At 42.1% G+C, this 27,050-nt stretch overlaps 1 protein-coding gene and 1 long non-coding RNA gene across 5 annotated transcripts in view; both read right to left on the bottom strand.

Moving 5' to 3' along the window:
* The window catches only part of Cdh11 (cadherin 11), a 158,278-nt gene extending 142,693 nt beyond the window's left edge, over positions 1–15,585 (bottom strand). For 2 of the 4 annotated variants that reach the window (XM_013119491.3, XM_040740751.1), the window contains exons 1-2: positions 14,865–15,582; positions 13,743–13,881 (exon numbers count right to left, since the gene is read on the bottom strand). The gene's annotated coding sequence lies outside the window, so the exon portion shown is untranslated. Of the gene's footprint in view, positions 1–13,742; positions 13,882–14,864 lie in introns of all 4 variants that reach the window. The other 2 variants (XM_040740754.1, XM_005078646.4) reach the window with 2 other exon arrangements.
* A 5,841-nt stretch (positions 15,586–21,426) lies between these two features.
* Positions 21,427–26,367, bottom strand: LOC121137896. The gene is made up of 3 exons (XR_005875162.1): positions 26,108–26,367; positions 23,978–24,269; positions 21,427–21,654 (listed from the first exon to the last, which is right to left on the bottom strand). It is a non-coding gene; the product is annotated as an uncharacterized LOC121137896 (long non-coding RNA).
* Between the last annotated feature and the right edge of the window lie 683 nt (positions 26,368–27,050).

The following is a 27,050-nucleotide window of genomic DNA, read 5'->3' on the forward strand; positions in this document are numbered from 1 at the left end:
AAAGTCCCCAAAATTCCACTTTATGGATGATAAAACTGAGGTTAATTGGCTTTCCATGATCACACAGCTATTTATCAGCAAATCCTATTCTGGTTTGCCTGGTAGGACAGAGCCTCAGGGCAATCTATTAGGGAAAATACTTATCAGCAATTGGCCACAAACTTGCTGACAAATAATCTTTGCCTATTTGTGAGAAATGGGACAGAAGGTATGCATATAGTAAGAAATAGACATAAGGCTTGTTTTGTTTGGAGTGTAAGTTACATCTCAGGCTTGAAATGCAAGGAATTATGGGAGTTGGGGTGATGGGTAGAGGGCTTCTGAAATGATTCCCTGTGATATGATCCATTATGTATTTCAAACATATGGTCTCTCCGGCTGGAGTTGGTCCTGACAGCCACTCCCAAATATGCTGATAAGATTTACTGAAGTTGGAGATTCTCTGAGATGCTTGCAGTCAAAATGATGATGAACAAAACATAAGAATCAACAAACAGTGCATTACTTTCAAGGGAAGCATGCCTGGTGCTGAGAGCTAAACTGATTTTTCTGTAAGATAATAATTCTAAGAGTGAAGTTTCATTTATAGAGTGCTGTTCAGGTCTCTAAAAATATAATACTGAACAGACATTCTTGTTGTGTGAATGGGCATCTTTTGGGTATATGCCTAAGAGTGGAGTTGCTAGGTCTTGTGGTAGACTGATTTCCATTTTCCTGAGGAATCTCCATATAGCAGCATTATATGTAATAGCTAGATTCTGGAAGCAACCTAGATGCCCCACAACTGAAGAGTAGATAGAGAAAATGTGGTACATTTACACAATGGAGTACTACTCAGCGGAAAAAAACCAATGGAATCTTGAAATCTACAGGCAAATGCATAGCACTAGAAGAAACCCTCCTGAGTGAGGTAACCCAGTCACAAAAAAGACTCACATGGTGTGTAGTCACTCATATATGGATTTTAGACATGGATCAGGGGAGCGTCAGCCTACAGTCCCAGTGCCAGTGAGTCTGGGAAATCGGGAGTTTTCCAAGAGATATGCATGATACCCCAGAGAAGTGGAATGAGACAAGATCTCCTGAGCAGATTGGAAACATTGGGGGATGGGAGAGGAAACCAGGAAAAAGAGAGGGGGAGACGAGAAGGGGAGAAGAAGGCATGGGGGGCAGGAAGATTGAGTTGAGGTAAGAATAGAGGAGAGCAGGATGAGAGATACCATAATAGATGGAGTCATTATAGGTTTGAGGAGAGAACTGACACTAGTGAGATCTCCAGAGATCTACAAGGATGACACCAACTAGAACCTTCATCCAGTGACTATTGGAAGCAGAGACGGATACCCACAGCTAAACACTGAACTGCACTCCTGGAACCCAGTGAAAGAGATGGAGGAGTGATGAGCAAAGACATCAAGACTGTGCTGGTGAAACCCACAAAGACAGATGACCCGAAAAGGGGGAGCTCTTGAACCCTAGACTGATGGCTGAGAGGCCAACAGGGCACTGATCCAGACTCCATGAATGTAGTGTCAGTGAGAAGGCCTCAGAAATCTTTGGGGCCTTGGGTAGTAGACTAGTGTTCGCCATGGCATACAAATGAACTTTGGGAGCCCATTCGACATGGAGGGATGCTCTCTCAGCCTGGACACATGGGGAAGGACCTAGGTCCTGTCTTGGGTGAAATGACAGACTCTGGAGATCCCTCCAAGGAGGGCCTCACCCTCCCTGGGGAATGATGTGGATGGCAGGCTGGGGGAGGTCTGGTGGAGTGACAGGGGAGGAGGGGTGGGAGAGGGAGCTGGGATTGACATGTGAAGCATGCATGCATGTTTCTAAGACACAATTTATTTTAATAAAAATTAAGAAAATATTAGTGAAAACGAAAACTATGTCTTATAGCTGTGTCTATATACAATGTATATATTGTAGAGTGAAATGATGCAAGACAAGTCTGTTTACTATTCATGTATATTAGGGAAAAACATTACGAATTAGAATCATTGCCATAAATGTACCTTAATTTGTTGTTTGGCTTTGAAGCTTAAAACTAGTTCTGCCACGAGAGTCAAAGATGTGTCATTTAAAAACCTTTAATTGTCTAAGATTTTATTATTTTTTTATCTTTATGGATGAGTGTTTTGCTTTCATATATGTATTTTTACACGGCAGCAAAAACAAGATATTGGATACCCTGGGACTAGAGTAACAGATAATTTTGAGCTGCTGTGTGGGTCCTGGGAACTGAACCTAGATCCTCTGCTAAAGCAGTGCATATTCTTGAGTGCTTAGCCATCTTTCCAGTCCCAAACTATGCTTTCTTTTCAATATACATAGACCATGCAAAGTGCTGACATTATCTAGCTTTACAGGTAGCATCATTTAGATTTGCCTACTTCCCCTTGTTCATGGTCTGGATATGTGTTCATGGTGAACAGACAGAAGTAGTACATAGGAAATTAAATGCATGGCTCCAAGAGCCCTAGCTTGGGCAGTTTAGTTGCAAATTGGTTATTTCAGACAAAGAATGCTGTTACTTTTCTTAAAAAGAAAAAAACCCTCATATGATTCAATCACTTAGTAGATATACTGCAGAGGCTTCTGTTCCTAAAAAGATTACTGAGTTCAAAAGTGAATTAGGAAACATGCTATGCAATAGTATGGAGCAAATTCCAGAAGACATTCTCACTGTGTACCCTGCCTCTCACACTCATCCACTTTCATGCACTGAAAACTGTCAGCTATTCATGGCCAAAATAGAGGCTGTCACACTACCAAGAGGTCTGTAGACTTCTCTGTCCAGGAGCTGAGATGTGATTTATTTGTCCATTCTGATGATGGTCTACTTTGATACACTCACAAATGCCACAAAATCCCTATCTATTTTAACTTTGAGGAATTTTGCAATAGCTTATAGAACTCAAATCTGTTGATCATTTTGTCCACACAATTTCCTTGTCCTATGCAAGAAAGCATTTGCCATACAAAGGACAATCTGTTATACTGGATCTTGTAAGTATCCCTCAGAGTAAAACTTTTTCCACTAAACTATATTAAGCAACTCTTCTACAGCCCTAATATTTGATTCTGCCTACCACACTGACACTCAACCCAAATCAAGCTAGTTTAGCAAAGCTTCTTTGTGTTCTACTCCATACCGTAACATTCTGTCCAGCCTTCCAGCAGAACACAAACTCCAAATGCCTCACCTAGGTATTTCAGTGGATTCATTCTCACAGGAGTCTTGCAAGACATGTGGGGAAAAGAAGTTCACTTGAAAGAAACAAAAATCAACTCAAAACCTATAGGTAGTAAGAGTTTCTGCAGGAACGCTAGAGAGATGGGTTAAGGAAATCACCAGGAACCTCAGGACAGTAGAGAATTATAACTATGGGCCATATCCTGCCATAGAATCATAGGGGAAGTACTGTGTCTACCTTCTCCATAAATGGAAAGCTACCACTACGGAGGCAAACCTAAACCACTATTGTTATGAGTAAAATAATACCTTATTGTCAATATCAATGGTTGTCCTCTCCTCTCTTACCCTCCCTCCATTGTCTTCTCCCTCCCTCCATCTCTTATTGTCTCTTTCTCTTTACCTCTCTTTCCTTGCATTTGCACACATTTTATATATTGCATATAAATTTAAAACACAAAAAAGTTGGGAGTGAGCTGAGTTGTTGTTCTGGCTTCCAAAGAAACTAGTAAAAGTACTTTCTGGTCCTTTAAGATTCTTAGTAGAAAGAAGTTTTCTTTTTATAGGAACTTTTTATAGGAGTCTATACTCCAAGCACAGAGGATTGATTCTGTGACCAAATAGAAGATCAGGCAAACAAAATGATAAGTGTGCACTAAGAGGAGTTACAGACATGAGGGGTTCTTTTGGGATACTGGATCACTCAAATCCAAATCTTGAATGACTGAATATGACTCTATACCTGCTTGCATTGGGATATCTCTATTTTTGTCCCATTAGTCTGTTTTTGCAAAGAGACATTTGTAAAGTAACCCAAAGAATGAGATTATCAGAGATGACACACATTCTGTATAACAGAATAATATTTAAATTTAAAAATATTTGACACCACTTCAGTGAAAATCATGTAACAATACGGAATACAAAAGTGCTTATAGTAATATGCTCCCACTCTATGCACTGAATAAAATTTTATATTAATATAATTTCAGGTCAATGTCACCTTAAAATGTAGATCACTACATGCTAGAGAAACTTAGAAAAAAAGAAAGAGAGAGAGGGAGGGAGGAAGGGAGAGAGGGAGGAAGGAAGGAGGGAGGGAGAGAAGAAAGAAAAAAGATACTCACACAAACTGGTCGATCTCAGGAAAAGGAATTGAAGCAGGGCAGCTTGGTTTTAGAGCCTATACTATGCAGAAGGTGGCTTATCGTGTCTTATGTGCATGGGGACAGGGGGGGATATGTGACATAGCAGCACATAAGGAAAAACAAATAAACAAGTAAACTGTGGAGCCTAAGTCCTCTGGGTGATGTGGCTGGCAATAAAAGCTAATGTAATGTAGCCTCAGGCTGCAATAAAAGAAGTGTATAGAAGGGAGTTGATAATCTACAGTCTAGCTGCCTAGGTTTCAGTCTACAGTACTTCTCTGTGAAAAAGTTTGGAGGGGAAAATGAATGGGCTATGTAATCTGAACATGCAGAGAGTAGAAGAAGCCATTATGGAAGGTAAATGACAAATAGTCACAGTGTGGAATTACTTTTATTCTACATGGCACCAAACCAAAAAAAAAAAAATCAAAGACATACCCTTTAAGGAGTCTGAGTTTGGTTCAGTCTAAGGAAGTATTTCTAACAGTTGAATGTGTCAATGTTGCAATGGTATTCTTAAAAGGATAATGAGTTGTACATCAGCAGGGGTACCACATCATTATTAGGGTGTGATAGTAAAAACAGGACCACCTATGGGCACAGCTCTTTAGTCTAGCTGCCCTCTAAGGTCCCTACCTAACATGCAGGAGTTGGATTCCATCACACCTTCTAAAAGCTCACTGAAGCGCCTTGTCCTTTCTTCAACCCAGTGTGCTAATGTCTCCTTCTTCTGCATCACTGACTTCTGTAACCTCAAGTTTTATAGGAGACTGAGGACTTTCTGCAGTATGGATAGTATCAACTCACTGAGAAAATGGATGTTCAATCCATAGCCTTTGATAACAGAATAATTCATCTCTAGCCAACAGAGGGCCTTTGTCAGGATTTTGGTAAGTAAATTAAGGCCACTGCCAAAGTTTGGATCTTGAATGTACCGTCAATGCACGGATGTGAAAGACTTTCCCTAAAGCTATTGGGAGATAAAAGGATAATTTGGGAGGTGGGGCCTAATGGGAGGTCTTAATATGACTGGGGGGGGGTTCTCCTGAAGGGGACTGTCTGACCTGGATCTCTTTTTTCCTTCATTTTACTTTTTATAATAAAGAGATCACATGTATGTGTGTGTGCACGCGTGCGCATGCACAAACACACCAGTATTCACTCAGATCACCACAGCCTGTTTTACAAAAGGACAAACCAAAAGAACCAATCCATCATGGATTAAAATTGTGAGCTCAAATAAACATTTTCTCTTTATAAACAATTCACCCTTGGTATAATATGTTGGTGCTAGAGAGCTGAGTGTCACAAGCAGCGTTCTCAATTTATCCTCAGTAGAAACATGGAAAGGATATAGCCTGGGAAAATCACCACACAGCAGGAAAGAGCTAAAGGGCAAGACCAATTACAAAATATTATCAAATAGCATGAAAAATTGACTATAGACTCCTACATAAGTCATATAAAGTCTCACAGCTTTACTAGCCAAGGATGTGACATGCTGTGTTTTACACAGACTAAATAATGTTTTTAAAAGTAACAGATCTCAAGAATATCTACTAAAATTATTCTTAAATTAAATATACCTCTCTCTCTCTCTCTCTCTCTCTCTCTCTGTGTGTGTGTGTGTGTGTGTGTGTGTGTGTGTGTGTGTATGTGTGTGAGCAGGTTAGTTTGTCCAAATGAACTTGACTTTTGACTTTTGCTTGTAGATAATGAAGAGATTGGGTTAATAGCAAGGATAGCTCACTTCATCGTCAGCAAACGTACTACCATCTGCTCAGGGTAACTATGTGATTTCTGGATTCTCCGTTGGATGTAAGAACCTCATATCTACAGGAAGACTGGCTGGAATAGTGCATAATTTCTGTAATGATGTCACACATCTGATTTCTAGAGGTATATTTGATAAAAACCAAGTCCTCTTGGCCCTCATTACAATAATCCACCCACTCAGCCACAATGGTCAGAGTACAGCTTGGAGCATCATGTAACATCCCTTTTGTCAAATTTCAGGAGTGAAGTAGTGGAAGAAAATGAGAAATGAGCTTGGTGGAAAATCTGAAAGCCATATATATATGTATATATCAGCCAGTAAGATACGAGATGCCAGGAACATCCCGACATGGTAGCCAGGCTTTGGTACCTGGTACCTGGGTCTGGATCCTAGCTTTGTTTGTTACATGCTGTAGAATACCAGAAATGAATGTTTTCTCTTCTTGTGGGATGCTGACTGCAATTCCTAATGTGCTTATGAGTAGAAAGTCTGAGAGTACACGGAATCCTTTTAGGATAACGCCACACTGGCCTAGTGCTCAATACATTCTGGACCTCAAAAGTTATGAAACACAGTTTCTAACATCTGCATGGCTGTCAAGAAAGAGGAAAACTATGCTGGGATACAAAGTATAAGTAGTTGGAGGAAGTTACACAAGGAAACATTTAAGGTCCTCCTGCATTAGACAGAACATTTTAATGAACAAAGTTAACAAATCACCTGCTGCCTCTCAGCTTCTCTGAGAAGTGGTTAGCAGGCTGCCATCCATAGAGGCATTTAAGATACTTGTGGGATCATTGACAAAAAGAAACCCTACTGAGGAGAGTTAAACCAGTAGCTGGGGCAGGGTGGGGGGACTCTGTTTATGGATAAGATTTGGGACTGTGCAGGGTACTAAGGTCACATGATTATTTCATATTTTCTGTCATAACATTGTGCCCCTGATTTCTGGTAAGGCCCAGGCGTATGACACACACCCCACATAGTAGGAAACTACTGAGCACCGGGACTCAGAGTAGGTCTGCGAACTCAGCCTCAAGCATCTTGAGTTCCTCTTAGAGATATCTATCTCCCTCCTTGGTAAAGAGTTTATAGTCCCTGCACCTATAGAGGCTGTATAGAAAGAGAGAGGGATAGGGTCAGCACATGGCACACAGTAGGACCTCAAAAAGTTGGTTTTCTCTGCTATCCCTGTTGCCAGGTGAATACAACAGCTACTCCTGTTCCTTGGCATGAAAAAGCAGGAGACACCACTGGCCTGGGGCAAGAACAGGTGCCCCAAGTAGGCTACAGCTGGAAAACAGCAGGGCAACTTGGAGGCCCAGGAGTTTTCAAAGCCATGGCTGGCTGGGAAATAGGATGTAAAAACAGTTGGGAAACCTATAAGGAGAGCGAGGCCCCTGAGATTTTTTAACTAGAAGTCAAGTCACTGTTTTTGTCTGGGCCCATAAAAGACAGAAATCACCAGGTGGGGCAAAAACTCCTTCAACTGCTGTCTCTTCAGGAGTTAAAATTGTCACTGATCAAACCCCTTGAAATCCCAAACTACATTTACCTGAAAAAACAAACAGGAACAGTCTTGAAATTGAGACAATTTATCAAGAGACTAATTATCTTTTAAGCTCGCCTGGAATAGTAATGAGCTTTTTTTACAGGAAAGCAGCCCCCTGATGGATATCTCCACATCACACGCTCAGGCAGCTTTCCTGGGAAGACGTTACTTCAGGGTAACTTCCCACAGCAACCCATATGTGAAATAAACAGTGGAAACAAAACTCATAAATACACAAAGAGGCGGGTGCTTCCCGGAAGCAGTAACCATCTCGAAAATCTCCACTGTCTCCCGGACATTGTAAATGGAAGAAGGATGGAGCTCTTAAACACACGAAATCATTCAAAAACCAGGAAGGCACTGATGAACACTCCATCACTTACTGAGAGATGCCCCAATCTAGAGCAGAGATTTACATCTGATCACTGAAAGGGGGAGCTGCTGGCTGTCGCAGTTAGTCTGTAAGGCGCAGTCCCAGTACTGTGTGTAAGGGAATGGCTGTACCCGAGCGCGCTTGTGTGCATGCCTGTGGAGGCCACAGACAATTTTCAATACCTTGTGTCAGGTGTCATCTACCTTGCTATTGGAGACAGGGTTTCTCATTGAACCTAGAGCTCACTAATAAGCTAGCCTTGCTGACCAGCCGGCCCCTGGCTTTTAAAGTGTGTTCCAGGGATTGAACTCAGGTCCTTGTCTTTACTCAGCAAGCACTTTTGCTGATGTATCTTCCGACTTCCCAGATTTATTATTGGGGAAACAGGTCGCTAGGCATGGGATTCAACTTTATAACACCACCAGATCACAGATATTACTATGAGGTCTGTTTTTCCTCTTCCAAGAAGAGGCACTCGAGTCTTAGCACAGTTTTTGGTTAGTCTTTACCACATAGCCATATACAAAGGAGCTTTAAATACAGGATACTTAAAGTTCTGACCAGAGGTAGATGAGACCATGATCAAATAATGTGCTTTCCGTGAAGGACCTGCATGGAGATTTTTTTTCAAGTTCCTGAGTACTTAAAAGCAACAATATTTGATGCTATATTTTAAAGTCAACATTATTGGCAAGGGCCTGGAGAGATAGAACAGTGGTTAACAGCACTGGCTGCTCTTGCAGAGAACCTGGGTTCAGTTTCCAGAACCCACCTGGCAACCCACAACTATCTGCAACTCCCATTCCAGATAATACCGTTCCTTCTTGGGTCCTCCATGGGTGCCAGGCACACATGTGATATACATTCATAAATGCAGGTAAAAGATCAGTACATATAAACTACACACACATGAAGAAGTCTGTTTTAAGAGACGGCTGGAAAAGTCCATGACGAATAAAAGACAAAATCTTCAATAAGGTCAGGTTTAACCATGCACAGGCATGCCTAAGCTCATATTCTTTGTCATCTTAGCCGTGCTGTGGATCAAGGCTACCACCATGTTCACATAACTGGTCCAAGGCTCAGTAATGATAAAGACTAGCTTAACTTTTCCACAACATGACCATGGGCAAAATGTTTGCAAACACCATCTTGAGTTCCCACAGTTTGATCATCAGTGCTGGTCGCACCAAACTTATTCATACAGAGAAGGATAATCCAGCATTGAGAGCCAGGCATCTATTCAAAGTCCTGCTTCACAGCTGGAACCTAATAAAAGCTGGAAACAGATCTCTGCATGTCTCATATTAAGGCTAGGGAGGAGCCTTCTATCACTCAGCTTGCTCTGACAATTAGGTCACCATTACAGCAAGGTTGTCACTGGGCCTAAAGCCATTCCGTATAAAAGAACAGAACAGCGAGAGGTGAGACTAACACGTAAAAACCACTCCACTGGAATGTACCAGATAAGGAAGTAAAGGCTTTCTTCCATCTGCAACAGCATGGAGAATCTGACAAGAAAGCAATATTCATTCACAAATATTGTTTAAGGAATACACAGCTAGAGACATCACTGCTCACTGCTGCCAATAGAGCCATTTACAGCAACTTCCAGGCTCAGCCCTCAAAATGTTCTACGTGAAGACGAGATAGAGAAAATAGGAAGCAGAACTCTAGAGACTTGTGTTTGTCCTGCCATGAGAAATAGCCCCATTTGTCTCTTTCACATTCTCTGTCTCTGTCTCTCTCTTCTTCCCCTTCTCCCTCAGATTCTTTTCTCATTTAACACCCTATGATACCAGATTCTCTGCCTGAGCTGAAACCTTGAACTGACAATCTATGGAGCCAACAGTCTCTCCCGGAAAGTATCCCAGATCTCTACAAATGTCCTCTAACCAAACTAAATGACAAGGAAATTCTGTTTGCAGGTCTAAGGCGCATTGTTCACAAGCCCTTAGAATGTAAAAGTGTCTTCTTAAAAAAGTTAAATCAACTGTCTGGTAGTACGTGAGCATCAGTTCACGAAACACTTTATCTTACTTTTCACTGAGTGACTAAATAGTCCCTCCCATAACCATTTGCATTGATTCCTGCTTCTTCAAATGTCCACAGATTCCAACACAGTTCAGAGCTGCAAAGAACTGTGGAACCACCAGGGAGACAACTCTACTCAGTTTAAAAAAATACAGATGTATCCACTTAAGACAGTACTTACTTTTAATAGAGTTTTCCTCTTAATTATAACAGCATTTGTTCTTTCAGTTTTTCTGAACTTTCATAACGACATCATCAAACAGTAACAAATATAAATTTGTATAAATTTGTGCAGCCTGAAATGTGCAATTTAATCATAAACCATAATTTCCGTGTCGCTGAGAAAAGAAAAAAAACCTCAATGATTAAATTCTAGTGATTGAGGACCTAACTTGAATTAAATTTTACTCCATGCTAAAGTTAGATTTTATACAGCAATAACAAAAATGCTTTGAAGGTAAGAATAAAGCATTACTGCTATATTAAAGCTCAACACTCCAAAGTGTTAACTGAAAATTAAACTGCAGTTCTTTGTAATTTTTTTTTTGCAAATTGCAAGTGTCTTTAAAACCTCTTGAAAGAAGAGGTAATGTTATTGCAGAAATCTCAGGAACACTTACTCCACACACACCTCTAATTCATTCCATCCCCCTCCCAGAATCAACACTCCCTTCTTATCACGAAATAAAAACAAACAAAACCAAAACAAAACAAAAAAACACCATCTATCACATATCCATCCACCTATCTGCCAGATAGCTGCCTCAGAGCGAGATAACCTTATTTATCAACAATTCTGCCCAACCCCCACTCAGGTTTGACTTAGACAATCTCAAATCACAAAATTTTCCAACTTTCTAACAAGGTGCACAGTGAGAAGAGACTGCCGGTAACGGTAACAGGTGACAGATCCTCCACCTCAGAATGTACCCAAGCGCACAGTCTTCCGGATCAGGAGCCTGAGACTCCGAGGAGGGAATCTGTCCTCTCCGCGGAGGTGCAGATGAGGCTTGTAACAAAACTGCTTTCATGGTGCCCTCAAAAGCAGAGGGGCCCAAAGGAGGAAGTTGGAGAAGGTCACCATTGCCCTCTAGTGGCCAAAAGTGCAATCTTCCGCAAAGGAGTCCATTTCCAGAGATGAACAAGGAAGGCTCTCAATGACAGTGTAAAGTTAAAGCAGAAAGATGTTTAGTTATCCTTCCCCGCTGTAATCTTTAGTGTTTCCTGCTCTGAGAGGAAACTTCAGATAACAACCACAGCAGTCATGCACCAGTGAATTCAGATGGGGAAGTCACAATGTTTCCAACTTTCTTCCTCTCCTTTTTTTTCCAACAGACCTGTGGCTTTTGTTCCCTTTTCAAATTAACTTCCAGTCTTACACAGGCTAGATATCTTTGTATATTTCTGGAGCATTTACTTTGACCACTTCATATTCTAAAAAAAGAATGAAAGTTCCTGACAAATTAACCAACTTTTGATGGAATAATGACCAGTTTCATAAAGGAGAAACTCACTGCAAATATATTTTAATGCATTAAAATCACTAGCTAGGGAACATACAAAGTGAATTTACATTTCTAAGGAAAATACTTTGAAGTTGGTAGCAATTCTGCGGACTTGACTGTGAAACAAAAATGTTCACTGCCTTCTCTCAATTCCATGGAATATATTTTGTTATTATTAGCTAATAAAAATGTAGGCCTATAATCAAAATAAAAAATAAATGTCAGTGTTGGAAATGAGCTCACACAAACTTAGCATGCCTTTCGAACTTCTAAGATAATAGCATTGGGGATGCAAATTAAATTCAGATTTGTAGACCTTGTTCAGATGCTTCAGAAAAAACGGATTTACATATAACATATCAAAGTTTATGTAAACTGTTTCCTAAGTTATTGACACTCATAGTGAACTTTCAAGACACACAAGGCTCGTGGGAGTGTGGTTTTTGGCATTGTTAATCAAGCCATGAAGTCAATGTCATGGTGATTCCCATATGAGGGTCCACAAACCTGAATCCTGACAAAGCAGCCATGTAATTCTATTCAAAGTGAAAGAAAAAGACATGAATTACGAAGGGATGTGCATTAAAGGGGCATGAAATTGATCCATATTCTCCCAAACGATGACACAGCTCTCCAACTCTGCATCCTCCTCCCACAAATAGATACTCTGAAGCCACCACAGTAAATGGGGAAATATGAGTTCTGTGCCATAAAAAAATAGAGCTGTAACTTTTCATTTTTTTTCAAATTAACAAAAGATTGCATCTTAATTGAAAATAGAATTTAAGTTTCAAGTAATTTGCTGTGGTGCACTGATAAGCGTTCTTAACATAATGGAAGTTGTGGGGTGTTATCAAGATGGCCTAATGTTGCCACAAGGACTGTTTCTAAAAAGCTTTCTTTTTTCTTTTTTTTTCTATGCAACAAACCCACTTTGAACAAATCTTGAAGTCCTGTATCACCAGATTATCCCATTTCCATCTCTCCTAAGCATTTATTTCTTCACTCCCTACCCAAAGGGGTAGAGATGGTGTTCTTTCTGTGTTTCTCTCTCTGTCTCCGTGTCTGTCTGTCTGCCTTTCTCTGTCTCTGTGTCTGTCTGTCTGTCTCTCTCTCCTTACCATATAACATCCAGACCAGTATAGGCAGAGTTTGAACGAACAATTAAAATGACAGTACCTGATGTTTACTATTAAAAATAAAATAAAATAAAAGTATGGACTCCAAGTACTGCAACATTCTAAAATTTAAGGGCTCTGAAAGCAAGATGCAAAGCCTGTTTTTCACCCAGCAAAGTTTCCAGGCCTTTGGATGCCTTTGCCTGGTGTCTGCTCACATTCCTTTGTACTAGGCAAGACAGATGTTTTGCACAGTGGGTTCGAATTCCAGGGCCTATCTGGCCAACCCTAAAACTTAAAGAGTCAGAGATTGTTTAAGGAACTTAACATGCCTGTGGCTTCAGGGTCCCTCTAGTACTGGCCACAGCTATGTCCCTTTGTTTTGTAACTTTTATTTCTTTGTTCTACTAGAAGAGAAGCAGGCTGCCTGCAGCAAAGGTTGAGCATCTCTGTCTAGGTTCAGGGGGCTTCTGCCTCCTGTTCATAGGAAAAAACAATTCCAACATTATTGAAATGAAAGATCAGTCCTTCTCTTTTTCCTCTGCTAGCCTTAAAGGCTCAACCTGGATAATATGCAGGAATCCTCAGTCCTGAGAACACATCTGCATGATGGTCCCCAGGAAAATCCAGACACCCCGTAATATCCTCGCTGTAAGCTCTAGCGATAAAGAAATTGATTTATCTTCTGGTCAGATTAATTATCACGGTTCTCTGTGATTAAACCGAAAACTTACTGCTTCCTAGTACCCAGATAAGAACGATCTGAAGAAAATAGGAAAAGATTTGGGAGCCATCGTAAAAGACTTCTTGAAGAAGAAATGGAAGGGGAGACGTTAGACAAATCTCTACCCTCCTGCAGTACCAGGTTTCATTAACAAACCCACTCCCAGCCCTTAGGGACGACCCTACTTAGTGCAGAAACGGCACAGTTAAATAATTAGAAGATGCAATTTCTTAATAGCAGTGCCATAGCCTGTGAAATTCCTGCTGCATTTATTAGCAAAAGCAACAGGGCTTCTTCGAACAGCAAGCGAACCTTTCACCCGCGGAAGGCAGGATCGCAGAACCACGGCGAAATCACGGCCTTGGCAAGAAACAGAGCAGGAAGCTGGACCCCGCGGCCTCGTTGGTCACACTTTCTCCAGGGACTCTTTGCATCCCAGAAAGAGAAGACCCTGCCAAGGCGAGACTGGGTTGGAGCGAGGGAGGAGGATGCCCGGGCCGCCACCCCTTACCGCCACTCCTGTTCCTCCCTGCACTGAGGCTCTGAGGCCAGGCGCAGGGAGGGAGGCCGAGCGTGCGGAAGCTAAGGAGGCTTGGAGCGCTCCGAGAGGAGGCGCAGGCTTTCGGGGAAGGGTTGACTCTCAAAGTTAACATTGACCCTGGAAAGCTTCCTTCTAGCCCAAGCCGGAGCCTAGCCGGGGTCAAAGCCTCTAGCTGACCAACCCCTGCACCGCTGGGAGCTTAGCAAGGGCGAGCAGAGCCCCCGAGGAGGCGCTGGCTGATGCGCTCCGCAGCCGCTGGCCTGGGAGCCACAGTCGGCGGACACGGACCCACACTATCAAAGTGCTGCCCGTCATTGCTCCCCTCCCGGCTGCTCGTGCTCTTCAGGGCTTCCCCGCACTCTCCACATAGGGACTGTGTCTTGGGTAGCTGTCTGCAGAGGTACTGAAGGATCCCCTAGGAATCCTGCAGAGAGTGATCCAGTCTGGGAAACAGGAGCGGCACTGGCGGGCGGCACCGCACAGGGGTCGACTTTCCCTAGAGACATGACCGGAGCTGTCTGCGTGTCCAGAGCTCAGCTCTGCAGTCCCTTGCCCCAATACAGAGCAAACCCCCTATTCCTAAACCTCGGTGCAACAAACCCCCCCCCGGGGGGGGACAACACATCAAAGAGCGGGGGAGTTCACATCTGGTGCCTCTACCCCCTGCTCTGCCCGCGCCCACAGCTGGCTGCCTTGTCTTTTTCTCTCATTTTAAAAACAAATATTCTTTTAATCCCCCCCCCCAAAGCCCTCCCTCTTTGCATTAGTGCTCTCCATCAGCAAGAAGCTTCCTTCTAGGGTAGACAGTCTCTTCCAAAAGCGATTCTTTCCTCTTTCTGCTTACTCCAGAAGCCCCATCTAGACAGGGGCTAGAGACTGGCAGAGCGCCTCACCTGGGGCCCTTGCGGGCGAACGCGACCTCCCGGCTGGCGGTCCCTGGCTCTGGGTGAACGCAGCAGTGTCAGCTCGGGTCCCAGTCCGAGTCCCATTCACAAGTCTGCGGCGACTGCGAACAGCCCCCGCGGCATCTGCTCCTCGGCCCACGACGCTCCCCTCAGCTGGCGGCGGCCGCGGAATGAGCTGCGGAGCGCGCTAGTGGCAGGAATGAGAAACGGGGGGAGGTGGCGGGCAGGCGGGCGGGTAGGGGGGGAGGAGGAGGGAGGCCGCCGCTGGGAGGGAAGGAGGAGGAGGGGGGCGGAGAGGAACCAAGGCTGCTAGACGTGGAGAATTGGGCCTGGAGGAAACGACGGGGCCGACTCTGTCCGGGCCCCTCCCTTCGGGGGACCTCGAGATGCCAAACCCGGGATAGGTGGCCGCCCCTCCGGCCCCGGGTCGCAGCGCTTGGTCTCCTGTGGAGGCTCAGACTGAGTCTGAAGCGACTGAAGTTGGGCTCCAGGGATGCACAGCCAATCAGGAAGGGCGACGGAGAGAAGCTGGAGAGGGTTTGGGAGCCCCCATTTTCCTCTTTCCCTGAAATCCGCTCCAGATGGGCAAGCTAGGGCTTTGACCGGCCGGCCTGAGGGTGGATTGGATGGAAGGCATTGCCCAAGTAGGGGAGGCAACCGGGATTTAGAGAGCGCATTCTATTCTTTATCAGTTAGCACTCCACCCTCTGAAAATCCCTCCCCGTTAACGGCTCCTGCCGAGACATCCCTCGCGTACCTTCAGCACCCCAACACCTATTCTTTGCGAACTCGGTTGTCCGGGAGAGCAGTGAAGATACTGGAAAGAAGCATTTGGACTTGGAAGAAAAAACTCAGTCTCCGATTTTTCTCAATTTTATTCTACCTTATATGCAAAGGCTCGGCCGGTTCGATTGGAGAGCTTCCTTAGGGTCGGCCCTGCCGGGAGGGTTCCTTGGCTTCTGCCCAGCCAGGTACAAGCAACACCCCACCCCACCCCACAGTTTCACTTGTTGCCTCCCCCACAGGTCATCGCACAGCCCCCAAGGGCCCATAGACAATGCCATTCTGCTAAAGAATGGCCTTACATGAAGAACTGCCTGCACCCGCTCCCAGATTCAGCCTCCTGTTTACCCCTTTCCCACAAGGACACACTACAGCAAGAGAGACCCCCCCAAGCCACTTCCTACCCATCTGGAGGTGTCTGGGGTGAAGGGTTGGATCTTCCAAGGGAAAAAGAAAGCCAGCAGGGACTAGACAGGTCGCTCCTGTTACCTAGAGCAGTGTGGGGGACCAGCAGGCACTGTGAACTTGGAATACTGATCCCTGTTTCAATGGGGACCTTGGGTTACGACAAGTTTCCAGTCTGAAAGATGGTGGAGAGAGCAGAGGTGAAGTTTCCAGTAGGTGAAAGCTGAAACGGAATCTCGAGGAGGGTCGTGGTGTAGTCGCATGGCAGTGAGACCCCAGGAAAAGAACAATCAAATAAACAAATAATTAAATAAATAGATGCACACGGGAAAGGCTGGGCTATGCAGCAGAAGCAGGAAGACCGAGAGGGGAGAGGGGAGTAACAGGAACCAGAAGTTAGAGGGAGGAGCCAGCACAAGGGGAGGACACTTGAGGACCTAGGGAGAGCAGATCGTGACTGAACTCCAGCAAAAGGGCTCCTAGCTAACAGTCCAGGGGACACAGAGCTCTCACAGATTCCTTGTTTTCCCGTGGAAATGTAGGAAATGTGACCAGGAACCAAGGGACAGGCAAGACTGCAGAAATATCTGCCCCATGCTTGCATTTTCCACAGCACCTCGGGGTCCCTGTGCAACTGGGTGACGTCCCCCACCATCCCCTCTACCCGGATCACAGTCCTGCTGGGAAAGGAAGCCTCTGTCACTTTGTGTGGACGTGGCCTTTAAACTGCCCACTCTTCTTCTGGGAAAAGGGGGCGCTAAGCTTCCAGCTACTTATTTCACCTATTTCTCTGCTTCCTTCACTCCCGATCTTGCCCCAAGTGCCAGGCCTCCCGCCTTCACCGCCACAATGCCCACCTTGTAGCAGCTGTGTGCAGGGGTCCCTCAAGTGCTTCTCTGGAGAGTGTGAGCTTCTGCCTCCTCCTGTTGCCGCAGGGACACGAACCCTTTCCACCATTCGGCTAGGTTTTGCTTTCTTCTTGGTCTCTCTGTCTCTTGTTGTTTTCATCTGAAATCTGCTCTAAGCCCTAAAACTTTGGGTAGGTTCCAAAGCACCACCGAAGCCCCCACTGGAAAAGAACAGAGAGGCTGCTACCTAATCATTCCCGTGTACAGGTGATGTTTGTTACTGGACAGAAGAAGGAAAGAGGTCCAACTTGCTCTGGTATTTACTCCAGCATGGTTCCGAAGTGGCTACAAACCTTTGCCTGGATTTATGCATCCTTTCCGCGTGGATGTGGACGTGAAGGGAACAAAGGAAACCTACAGCGAACATCAATGTAACTGTAACCACTTGCTAAAGAAAGGCTCAGAGCTGATTATGAGTAGGGCACCCATGAGGAAAATCTCATGAACTCCAGTGGGAGATGTATCTCAGACTGAGCCTGTTCACTTGTGATCTGACTTTAGCTGAAAATTTTCCTCTGCTTTCTTTTCAGAATTCATCAAATAACATTTGTTCTCTAAACTGTCTGCTACATGAATGTTAGCATAATCGAATTTTCAAAAGGAAGTTAATTTGCTTGGTAGATTTAAACTGGCATTGCACGATTTAATCAGAGTTTGGAGTGGATAGCAGAGTGCACGTGCTTTACACAATGCTACTATGCCAAGGAGTCTTTCTACTCAAGATCAGAGAAAACATGCTATACCAAGACTAGCATGTGAATGAATGTTCATAGCTGCCTTAGCTACAATGTTCTACATAGAGGAAACAAAGCAAATGCCCATGGATAGATGAGTTGAATACATAAAAGGTGATGTATCCATTCAATGGAGCATTATTCAGCTGGGGAAAGGAAAGGGAAACCTATGCTTGTTGCATCATGAAGGAACTTTAAAAATATGGTAAAAGCCAAAAAAGATACCACAAATTGCATGATTCCACTAATATGTAATGTCTTGAAAAGGCAAGTTTGCAGATATAGATAATAGATCTTGGTGGTCCAAGGTTGAGGTTACAACCAGGAATCGGTACTGCAGAATGAGGAAGAAAGCCGTTTCTATTCAGAAGTGCTATAAACAGAATAGCAGTGATGGATGCATAAACTTGCTAAAACACATCATATGATAATAAAAAGCCAAACGACATTTCTTTCAGGAAGATTCTCAGGGCCTTCTGTGACCCGCAACTAAACCCTTAAGGGGGTGGACTTCTTGAAAGGCATTTGGAAAGGGAAAAATAAATGAAAAACAGTTTTTCTGAGTCTGATTCCTATGGAAGATAGCCATAGGTCTATTTGGCAAGTTCTGATTTGGCAGCTGCATTGGAGATTTTTACAAATGTTAAAGCAAGTTAATACCCTCCCTTAAGACTCATAAGTGATTAATTCCTAGGAAATAGAATCAGGCATTCTAGCTCCTTGACTTGTTAGGCACACCTACACAGCATTTCAGAGTGTGCATTTCAGAAGGGAAGGGAATCTTTTTTTTTATGACTATGTTAGGATCTGTCATAGAAATCCATATTAAGCACTTGGGCGGAGTATTGTGTGATTTCAGTTCAGATTGTAAAAGGAAAAGAATAAGAAGTAAAAAGAAGGAAGTCACCAAATTCCACTAGTAGCTACCAAGTTCTGTTGTTTACCTTCCTTGCTTTTGCCTTGTTTTTCAAGGGAGAAAACTAAAGTTCTAGGTTGCCTGTGTTGTTCAATCCAGACCCAGAGGAAACCCAAATGAGCCTCTTCTAGTCTCAGTCTCTATCTTTGGAGCAGGGCTGATAATTTCCTGCCTTCCCCTCATCAAAGGGACCAAGTCTCTTTGATGTGTCTCTCCTCAGACTCTGAAGATAGCCAGAACCTACATTGCTTGCTATTCTTCATTTCCAGTCAAAAGCCCCAGGCTTCCCCAGACTTTCTAGAAAGTTCTTGCTCTAGAGAAACCCTTCAGTAAATGGCCTTAAAAGTGAGGCAAAATTCAAACAGGGAATAGATTTCCTCAAACTGATTTAGTTTCCAGGAAGCCCTCCTCAAGCAGAGAGGGTTCATAAAGATAAAATGAGAAACCTATTGTGAGTCAACAGAAAGAAAGAAAGAAAGAAAGAAAGAGCAAGAGATAAAGAATCGCCTGTCTTTGATATTTCTCTGAATCCCATCTCTTTTTCTTATGTCCCATTTTTCCTTGCAACACTTAAACAAACATCAAGCTATTCCACGCCAAAGTAAGGCAATGTATTCCAACTTGGTAAGATAGTGAGTTGGTTGTATTTACTTGCAAGAGCAGAAACGTCTCAAAAAGATCACTCTTGACAAAAGCCTAGCCCAGCATGGCTCATCAAAGAATTCTGAAGCACACTGCATGACTTAACAGTTAGATCCATGTGTCACTTCCAGGCAGCCCAGCTTGTCTGAGAGTGTCTCTCAGTGGCCTTTAAGGCTGATTATATATAAACTTGGCTAAAAGGGAAACAGAGTGAATCTCATCAGTTTCAGGAGCTTCCTCAAGCTATTGAATTGATTTCTTCCTGAGGTTAAGGAAATTCCCTGGAGGATAAAATGCTTCTCCATAAGTCTTTAAGAACTTCTCTCCAAAGTACTGTTTTATCTCAGAGGAAACTACTACACAGCAATAATTCACTGGCTGCATGGTTTTGAACAAACCTTCATCTATTCCCAAATGCAGTTTATAGATCTGTCAAATGGGATTATTGCCTATACCACAATTGCTGTGGAGATGCAGTATCTCCACATTTCTAAATGGTAAGTGTTGCACCTAGAGCAGAGACTCAACCAATAGGTATTGGCTATTATTATTAATTAATAGATTTGATTATCAGTCCTTCCCTTGAACTGAATAAGAAGCAATGCTAAAATTAAGATTATAATTACAACCCTGTCTCGTAAAAAAAAGACTATAATTACAAGTATTAGAAATATGAATCTCAGACTAGAATATTATGGCTGTTGAAAGCTGTACTAACACTACAATTTGCAGAGACAATATCAGCAGTAAAAATGCTCTGGGTCTGGTACAAATTCCTCCAGTCACAACTGGATAAGCCATTCCTGTTCTCTGAGCCTCATGCCCTATAGTTGTAAATGAATGTTTATCCAAATTGAGCTCTGAAGTAGGCATGGGAAATTCTTATGGAGATGAAGTTTAGGGCTTGTATTCCTCTTCATTAAAAGCAAAACATCAGTCTGGAGAGGTGGATCAATGGTTAAGATCACTGGCTATTTTTCAAAGGACCCTGGTTCCATGGGTTCTATTCTCATCACCCACATGGCAGCTCACAACTGTCTGTATCTCCAAAATATGACACCGTCACAGAGATATACATGTAGGCAAAACACCCATTCCCATATAATATAATGTGATAGATAGATAGATAGATAGATAGATAGATAGATAGATAGATAGATAGATAGATAAGTATCTCAGGAGTGCAAATCCCTTTTCTGCCACTAGGAGCAACCAGCTAACCATCTCATGCTAAACTCATACTACAAAGAGCTCCTCACAAGGAAACTCCTTTGCAGGTCTATCAGTAATATTTTAGTGTCTCCCTTCTCACCTAGACTGTAAGGGAAATGATAGCTAATATCTACAACCATTCCACTAGCTCTCTCAGTGTCTGACACATACAAAAGAAAACAAACCAGAGAATATTTTTGAATGAGGAATTTCTGAGTTGATTAAAATCAGGATATTGGTTAAATACCATCATACTAATATTATATCAGAAATGGTCTCCATACTCAGCAGCTTAAAATTCCACCTACTATGTCTCTTATCTGTGATTTGCTTGGGCTTGTTTGGTCAAGAGTGTGTTGGCTTAGAAAAACTCAGTTTGTCTTTCTGGATTTCTCATCAAACTTTCTAGATTAATGTGGTAATATTATAATAGTGAAGGAAACCAAACAAGACATCTTCATGTGGGAATATACATACTTCTTGAGTTCTAAGGTCCAGTACAGGAGACTCTCTTCTGAATTACTCTGTTGGCCTATGTACATCATAGGACAAGATGGACAGTTAAGGAAATGGAAGACTAGAATCTGATTCTTTTTTTCCCCTCATGGAAGATACTTTGGAATTGAGTAAGGAAAAGAGTCCCTACAGGGGAATGTGAAATGTTAGAGTAGCTGAGACATTCACCAACAGGAGGAAACAGATTCCCATTATCCCTCTCTCATAGCCCAAGATGGCTATCTTGGGTTTCCAGGCCCCGTACCTTGTGATAAACATGAACACAGTTCTGAGAAACATTAGAGACAATTGAACAGGGAGATCATCCAGTCTCAGTTCAAATCATTTTGACTATGCCCTCACATATTTTTTTTATCAAGGTCCATGATAGAAAGGAAGAAGTTAAACTTTTTAATAATGTAATAGTAATAGCTACTAGGTTTTATTCAGCCTGTTTTATATTGCAGAACATTTGTATATAAAACAATCCTCTAAACACTCTTGCAAGCCTATCATGCCTATTTTACAGATGAGAGAACTGTGAGTTGAAGTTAAATTCACTGGCCAGTTGACTATAGTTGGTAAACAGGAGAGCTGGAACTCCAGTCTGCAGGTGTTTGGCTCACAAGGTGTCTGCCACGTTAGCCTGCCGTTCAGTAGAGAATGTTATGATGGACTTCAGTCTTGATACAATAACGAGAAGGAAGAAGATAGAGAAATAATCTTAGTTCCATGTTCTAAAGGTGGAGAATGTCTATCAGATCCTGAGGCACATTGCCTCATACATGAGTAAATTAACTGAAGAGTAGATGATAATCAGGTGGGAGGAAAGTAGACAGGAAAGAGAGACAGTTGACAGAAGAGAGATGGCTCCATATGTAAGGGAGTTTGCCTCCAAGTCTGTGGATCCAAATTTAGCATCCCCCACTGATTCACACGGAATCACCCTGATAGCCTCAGACTTTTCTCTGACTCACAGCCCACGGCCCACACAAACATAATTTTTTAAAACTTTAAAAAGTAAACAGAAAAGGTATAACAGTAAGAAGGAAGCTGTACGGGGAGCACAGTCACATGGAGATGTACGTGGAAATGGCCTCTTTCCATGTTACGCATAAAGCTGTGTGTTTGAGAGCACTCAATTACCTGACCTCCACAGTCTCACACAGGCCTCCTTTTCCTGTTGGGTGCAAATGAGCAGCCCTTGTTTACCTCATACAGCCCCCTTGATGACTGGGGATCTATATATCTCTTTGCTATTGTTTGAGGAAAATTCAAGTAACTTCAAGGCACCTGTATCTGTTGCTCGTATTTTATATACCTAGAATTTCTTTTCTAGATTAGCTTCTCTGTGCTTACTTTGCCCACTTAATGGATATTCCTCTAATTTTCATCAACATCAGCACCCAGTCATCACTTAGATCACCACAGACCATCATTTCCTATCATCGTGACAAATTTATCCATATCCATATGAATATATCTACTAGAAATACACTGTTTATTTTATTGATTTATTTTTGTTGGTTGTCTCACCCTACTAAGATACAAGCTTCAGGAGGGCAAAATACATATTCTTCCTTGTTCACTCCTATAACTTGAGCATCTAACACAGTATTGGGCATATGGTAGGTACTCAGTAAATATTTGTAGAATGAATTCATGAATAGTAAATGCATGAATAATGCTAGCTGAATGAATGAGTCCCCAAACCTAAAGCAGATGGATCATCTGCTTGAATCTAAACATGGTGCGAGTATCCCTTGTTTTCTAAGTGAATTTAATGATGCCAATTATTCGCATTACAAAAAGTCTGAGCCTTCATCTCGCCAAAGGTTTCATTAAGAAACTAGTTAAAATAGCTACCTCCTGTAGCTCTTTTTAAAAGAAAGCCCAATTTTCAAAATGATGGGATGCAAACAACTTTCCCAGAGTGTATGAATCCCCTAACTTAAGTATAAAGGTACTCATGATGACAGCTCTGCTGCTGCTTTTTGACTTCACTTTGTTTGCTGTATGGACTGGGAAAGTGGTTTATTGAAACACCTTACAGAAGATTATTTCCACATTCATATGTGCATGCATTTATATCCTTTTAATGACTGCTGAATAGTAGCATTTAAATGTGTTTGCTCTTCAGGAGAACAGTTGGGAAATGTATTCAAGTTTGAGACTGGCCCGCTTTGCAAATAGCTTACAATTTGGACAACAGGTTCCACAGAGATCTGTGCTCCAATTTTCATGACCTTTCACTCAGTACTGGGAAAGGAAAGCAGAAATCATCCTTAATCTTCCATAATGTTCTAGATTCAAGGTAGTTGAATCTGCTTAGGATAACAGGTGACAATTTCCATATTTGATCCAGTTGCTGAACACACTTCCCTCTCCCAGCTTCTCTCTATCTCAAGGGCTAATAATACTAGTGTTCCCTTGTAACCCAAGATGCACCAAAATCTGGAGTAGTTTTAGACTAAAAGGGTGGCTTGAGGGCTTTCTTCCAGGAAAATGTGTTCTGGAACAATTTGTCTATTCTGATTGCTAGTTACCTTAGTTGTGAGATGTAAAACATGATTCAGTCCCCATTGCATAGGCTTCAAGCCCACTTGGAAAATTATAGACCACCCAAAGAACTCTAAGGGCTCAGGCATGCTCAGCTAGCACGTTATAAGCAAGTTATTTCATTGCCAAGAAAAATATTTTAGTAATTATTTTTTTCATTCAAACTTTTCCTATTATCTTACAGAGAATTGTGGACACTTTATAAGCAATGATGGGAGATTTCAGAGCACTGGATATTTTTACTCCAAGTCAGCTAATATCTGGTCAATAGGTGAATTATTAAATAATGTTCAGTTGCTCAAGTCCTAGAGACAGTGTAACTGTAAACCCAATTTACATGGGGAAGGTGATGAAGGGAAGTGTTATAGTGTAAGAAGACCTGGAATACATATGCTAGCAATAGATTGTGCAAGGTCTTATGTAAAATATGATTTAATAAGTACTTACCAACATAAAGGTGATCAATAAAAGTTATGCTTGATAAGCTTCAGTCTAGAATGCAGAGATACAGAATCCAGAGCTCTGTATATTATGAAAAGATTTCCAAACTGTATCCATATGTATTAGCAATTGTTGGATATGTTTTGTTGTTTTCAATGTTCTTCTGTTTATAAACATCTGAGTTCTGGCCACTTAAGCAGACGATGGCCTGTGATTTAGCCTAAAGAGTCACAATAGATGAGATGATTTTGGATGTGCTTTGGGTATGCAATCAAGTCTTCATATTGTACCAGTGTAGCTGCAATAACAAAATGGATACTGAGAATCACTTTCTTGGGACTAACTAAAGTTACTGTTAGTTAAATTTACACTTGATTGACTTGTAGAAATATGGATGATGATCACTTGTGTGACTATGTAAGTGGAAATTAGGTATAAGACCCTAAAGCTTGGGGTCGTATGAAAGTATTTTGGACATGAGGGTGCTCAGAGACTCCTCCTGGGTCAAGAAGAAGAGTAACCTCACCTATAATTGGTTAAAAGTTCAGAGTCTTCATAACTGAGGCAAGACATATAGCTTCTGAACTTTGTATGACACTCCTTTTCTCTCCGAGGGATTTTATCTTCTAAAACGTAAAAGTTTGCCCCAAAGATTTCGTGTGCCAGCTTCCTTCTAAAAGTCCATGATTACTGATTATAATCAACCCAAGAATGATTTCTGAAAGCTATCTCCAAAGATTAAACATATTGACTTCATATCTGTTGGAGCTATTCTGGGACACAGGCAAAGAAAGCTGCGAGGCAGTGATTACGATGGGAAAACACCAGAGATATTCAGGTAGCCCAGATCTCTGTGTAGAAGTCACCTGAGTCCTCTAATGTTATCAGACCGGCCTTTTATCAATAGCTTGTTGAGATTCACAGCATCCAAAGATCCTCACTTAATATGTCTGTGAATTGCTGAGTCACATTTTTCGTTCTCTGTTCCTATCAGCAGTAGTGCAGACGTCAGGGACATAGAACGTGGGCTTGTAAATTGAACAGGCTCAGGCTTGAGCTCAGTTTGTGCTCCTTACTTACATGACCTGGAAGCCTCTGACTTCTGCAGCTCTAAGATGATAATGCCTTCCACACTCCCTTCTGAGAATTGTCGTTACTTAGAAAATGAAAATGTCTCTAGCCTGAACGTTCCAAATTCTCAATGAGTACTTTCTTCCACTCTCACCTCTCTCTGCTCTCTCTTGCCTCCTTTCTGAACCTACTCTAATGCAGAATGGAGATGGGAGGTGAGACACATTACCAAAATAGCACTTCTCCTCAAAGACTCTCACTTCACACATAATTCAGTCTTCTATATGTGTATCATCCCTTATGCTGAAGGTCTAGTGTGTGTCTATGCAAAGATATGTAAAAGCCAGTAACTGTTAATATTGGTACTTTACTGGTTTATCTCAAACATGTAGGCATACAGGGGGTATCGAATGAATATCTCCTTACCGCCATTGTTAAAAAGTTATTGAAAGTAGGGATTCTAGAAGATGAAAGAAAAGAGAGAAGGAGGGGTGGAATCTCATGTGTCAATATATGGTATAGAATACACATGACACATAGTAAAAACAGAATTCACTGACTGCTTCAAATGTAGTCCTCGCTCTTGACTCCGCAGCATGTAGTCATCAAATGTTTATAAAAAGAAGCAACATTTTCCATGTGTATTTGTAGTCTGAAACACGATGGTCCTTTAGCTTTGTTTACATTAACCAAGGAAGGGGGAATGGCAACCGGGATGTCATTCCTTAAGTCAGATGACTCATGGAAGCAAAAGCTGGAAGATGTGTTACAAAATAATCAGTCATCAGATAAAACTGTTTTGATGGGGCAGTTGTATAAAACGAAGTGAGACTTATTTTAAGCTAAAAGTTTGTATATTTGCCAATAGTCTGGTAATAAAAAAATTAACTAGACTACTGGGTAAAAAGAATTATGATTTCAAAGCAGAAACAGAGCCAAAAATAGCAGCCTGTCCTCAGCCCACTCCCCATCCTCAGGCCCAGAAACCAGTAATTGCTTTCTCATGGTAAACATCTTTGACTTTCCTTTGTTAACAATGTGGCTTCAGGGACATTTACATCTCACCAGGTCAATGTCCATCTTAATATCACGTCATAAGTAAAAAACATCTTCAGAATGAGGTGCAGCAGCATCCTACTCAGGCCCCGTAAGGGAAATGCAGAGCATTATCACATCCATGATGCTGTGGAGGAGCTACAACTCAGGTGAGAAGTTGTGTGCTTACAGTTCAGGTATTGTGGAGCTTGGGTATCCATGCTGGACAGTCTTACCCCTGCATTCCTTGATCTTTCTTAAAAGCAAACTAAGCAACATCCAATTTTATGGGTTGGTAATATCTTGTAACGTGAAGACGTCTCAACTTGTGATGTCATAATTCACAATCCTGATGCAAATCTACTGAATTGTATCGCTTCATAAAGACTAACCAACTGGAGCAGTTTTACCTTTGCATATCCTATTCTTCCTTCTTAGAATATGCTTCTCCATGGTGTTCTGGCTTACTCCCTACTAGTCTCTAAAAAGTGGTTTCATGTGTCTTAACCTCAAGAAACATTGACCTGTTATTTCTTTCTGTTCCCCTTCTTAGAGTATCAGTATGGATTTAAAATCTGTACTTTGTACTTTAAGCACCCTATACTTTAGAGATAGAGACAATAAGACATCATTTTCAACATTTTCTTCCAACATTCTTACTTCTTTAAGCCTGAGGAATATGCATATTTATATGTATATATTGATTTATCCACGAGACAATATATATGATGACAAAATATGTCAGGTATGGTACAAATAGGTTACACATATACTCATTTGATTTCCTTAACAAACATGAAATAAGAACTATGGGCAAAGGCTACTTGTTGCAAGAGAAAGGAAAATAGAGAAAGAGGAAGAAACAGACAGTCAGACTGACTGACACAGACACAGACGGAGGGAGGAGAGAGGAAAGGACAGAGAGAGAGAGACAGACAGAGAGAGACAGAGACAGAGAGAGACAGAAAGACAG

Source organism: Mesocricetus auratus, unplaced genomic scaffold (assembly GCF_017639785.1).
Source record: "Mesocricetus auratus isolate SY011 unplaced genomic scaffold, BCM_Maur_2.0 Super-Scaffold_100714, whole genome shotgun sequence".
Classification (NCBI taxonomy): Eukaryota; Metazoa; Chordata; class Mammalia; order Rodentia; family Cricetidae; genus Mesocricetus; species Mesocricetus auratus.